The following is a 3,839-nucleotide window of genomic DNA, read 5'->3' on the forward strand; positions in this document are numbered from 1 at the left end:
GATAATTGAGACTCGTGCGATTCTTTAGTGTCGTTGCTGTGAAACATTTTGATATGCAGTATTGCTACTCTTAATGGATGTACGGCATTAGGGTGGGTATTTATTGAGCATTTGATCTAATTCCCTTTATAATAACTTCCTGAATCATTCTCTAGCAAATACTTGAAATATTCCAATAAGGTAGAATCCTGTGACTAATTGATATGGGCTTTATTTAATCAATCCACCTGTTTGCAAGTAATAGGAGAATGAATGTGATCTCATCATATTCCTTGCCCTCAAGTAACGTGTTGTTTAGCAGAGGTTTTCTGACAAATGAACAGGTGATTATAAGAGAATATGAGAAGTACAACCACATATAGATGGTTAAGTGAGAAGTAAGAAAAAAAAACTTATTGAGCTCTTATTATGTAATAGGCACTTTGATTCTAAGTCCCTGCTTTCCACAAAAAACTTAACCCCCCTTGCCTACCACCTGGATGGGACCACCTGAGTATACTAAAGTCTTCAGTGAATATTAAATTGCTAAGGAATTTGGGAAAAGGCAAGCTGAGTTTCCCATTTCATGGATTGCTTGGGTGCAACTTCTCAGTCCGCGGATGTACATACACTTCTGACATGGAGCAACTCATGTGAAAACGAATTAAATGCTTCTAATATGGCAGCTGAAAGACTTCAGAAAGACCCTATGAGATCACCTTTTCTTTATAATAAGGACATCAATGGAAAAATGGTTCTTTAGAAAGGAGATGTGGCATTTCTGAACTGTGCAGCCGTTGTGAATACCAGCAATGAAAGTCTCACAGATAGGAATTCTGTGTCAGAGAGTATCTTCATGCTTGCAAGGCCTGATTTGGAGGAGAACCTCTACAAACTTAAAGATTGCCAGACAAGTGAAGAAATATATATATATATATATATATATATATATATATATGATTTTATTGGGGAAGGGGAACAGGATTTTATTGGGGTATAGTGTGTACTTCCAGGACTTTTTTTCCAAGACAAGTTGTTGTCCTTTCAGTCTTAGTTGTGGAGGGCACAGCTCAACTCCAGGTCCAGTTGCCATTGCTAGTTGCAGGGGGCACAGCCCACCATCCCTTGCGGGTGTCCAACTGGCAACCTTGTGGTTGAGAGGACGTGCTCCAACCAACTGAGCCATCTGGGAGTTCAGCGGCAGCTCAGCTCAAGGTGCCGTGTTCAATCTTAGTTGCAGGGGACCGAGCCCACCATCCCTTGCGGCATTCGAGGAGTTGAACCGGCAACCTTGTGGTTGAGAGCCCACTGGCCCATGTGGGAATCGAACCGGCAGCCTTCGGAGTTAGGAGCACAGAGCTCCAACTGCCTGAGCCACCGGGCCAGCCCCCCCAAGTGAAGAAATATTGACTAAATTATTTAATCTACCTGCCAGGTTCATCATTCACACAGTGGGACCTAAATACAAGAGTACTGCACAGCAGCTGAGTGTTCCCTGCACAGCTGCTGTAGAAACATACTTCAGTTGGCAAAAAAAGCAGTCTATTGGATCCTATGTCATCAATTCTGCAAAACAAGGTATTCCTTTAGAGAGGATGCCACACACATAACACTTCCCTTTGTAAGGAGATTCTTAGAAATTCATGGGGAGATCACTGAAAAACTAATATTTGCTGTCTCTGAATTTGAAGAGGCTACTTACCACAGCTGCTACCACTATACTTCCCAAGGTTGTCAAAGGAGGAGAGGTGACCATTGCCATACCTACGTGCAGATTTGGAAATGCAGAAAGGAGCCTGTGGTACCCGAATAGCTGATTAGAATAAGTGAAAAGCCTGGTACCTTGTAAGACAGGTGGCTTGAAGAAGTCTTGGATAATGTAAAAGTGAGCCATGTTAAAACTGGTAGAACAGTATAGCATGCAGAGGGAAGGATAGCACAAAGGCCCTAAGGCAGGAGAAACATACCTGACATGTTAAAGGAACATGAAGACCAGAGATGTCAGAGTGGCAACAGAACCCAGATGATTTAAGGCCTTGTAGACCATTGTAAGGGCCTTGAGTAAGAAGGGGAGACATTTAAGGGCTTTGAGCAGGGGATGGATTCTATGATTAAAGTTCCATGTTTAAATAGTTGATACTGACTGGTTCACAAAGACCACACAGTAGAGAGACAAGAATGAACTGGGAGATACCTATGGCAGGAATTCTGGCAGGAGATGATGATGACTGCATCTGGAAGTGTAGCAGTGGAAGTCCTGAGAAGTGATTAAAAACTAGATTTGTTTTAAATTTTGAGCTAATTAGATTTCCTGAGGGATTTGATATTAAGCATGAGGAAGATACTCTTTTTTTGAGCTGGTAGCATGGAGAATGCAGTTACTATTAAGTGGACTAGAAAAGGGGAGAGCAGAGCAGGCTTTGTGGAGAGATCAGAAGTTTAGTTTTGGACATGCTAAATTTGGGATGTCTTCTAAAGATTCAAGCAGAGATGAATATATGCATCACGACTTTGGAAAGATACCTGGGCTAGAGACATAATGTGATAGTCATCAGTACAGAGATAATATTTACAGCTATGAGAATGGATGCGATAACCAAGGGAGTGGGTGCAGACAGAGAAGAGGCCTGAGGACTCACCTGTGGGGAACTCCAACACTAAAAGATTAGGAGAAGAAGAGGGGACTGCAAAGGAGATGAGGAGTGACCAGTAAGTGAAAGGAAAAAATGAGAGTCTAGTGTCCTAAAAGGCAAGTAGGAAGGATATTGACAAAATAACACTGTTCAATTCTGTCACATGCTGCTGAAAATTGGAGTAATATAGGTACTAAGAAAGCCTGGATATTTGTGGAGAAAATAGAGGAATGCTTGGATTGCATGCTTGAGAAACTGAATGCATGATGTTTCAACTCAACGAAATAAATGATTTAGGAGAAGAGTAGAGGAAAATAACGGGGTGCAGGCGCATATCCAGGGCAGTCCAGGTACTCCATTGCCCCAGGGGGTTGGCTAGGTAGGGACCTACATTGGGCTTGGAAGAAGCAACGGCAGAAATAGCAGTGATAACAGCAGAGGTGGTTGCAGGTGCCATGGTTTCTTGAGAGAGGAGAACTTCTAATGGGGCAGAGCAAAAACTGTGAACCTGTGTCTGTGGCATCTCACAGACGCAAGTATCAAAGATCTGTTCTGAGCACCATTGAAAGCAAAGTCAGTGCTCAGGCACTGACCATTGCTTCTGCATTATTAACAAACAAAAGCATATTCATAGGCATTGAGATGAAGGATGTCAGATAAATATTAGCAGTTTTCAGAGTTTAAAATCACTGACTTTAAAAATTGCTGCAACATTTCAAAGCACATGTTCACAGACTTAACAGCAATTCAATTTAAAATAACCATCTTTGACAGAAAATAACACTATTTTCATGTGAAACTGAGTAAATCAATTAGTTATGAAGAAGGCAACTTTAAAAGTATTTGTTTCCTTGTTCTTGAAGCTACAGCTATAAAATATATAAACAGGTGTTTCGAAATGTTTAATTATATTCAAGTCATGAAGCCATTTTTGTGTCTTGTACAACTGCCACTGGTTACAGGAAATGTCAGTAGAAACATTAAAATGCTCTCGTATAAATTTACATTTAAATTTATATATTAATTACCTTACATTTATAAAATTATAACAGACATACAGAACTGATTTGCCTGAAGAGTTAAATATCTCTAAAATATTGTTCCTCAAGAATTATCAGCTCTAGATATACTAAAATTTTTATTTCAAAATAATTTATCAAAAATACATCCCCTCAAAATAATTGGTTTTGGAGAGTTTCAGGATTGGTGAACACAGAGAGATTTCGG

At 40.2% G+C, this 3,839-nt stretch overlaps 1 pseudogene; it reads left to right on the forward strand.

The window, feature by feature from the left end:
• Nucleotides 1–565: 565 nt before the first annotated feature.
• LOC109449538 (ganglioside-induced differentiation-associated protein 2) lies at nucleotides 566–1,828 on the forward strand (annotated as a pseudogene).
• The last annotated feature ends 2,011 nt before the right edge of the window (nucleotides 1,829–3,839 follow it).

The sequence above is a fragment of the Rhinolophus sinicus genome, linkage group LG01 (genome assembly GCF_036562045.2).
Source record: "Rhinolophus sinicus isolate RSC01 linkage group LG01, ASM3656204v1, whole genome shotgun sequence".
Classification (NCBI taxonomy): domain Eukaryota; kingdom Metazoa; phylum Chordata; class Mammalia; order Chiroptera; family Rhinolophidae; genus Rhinolophus; species Rhinolophus sinicus.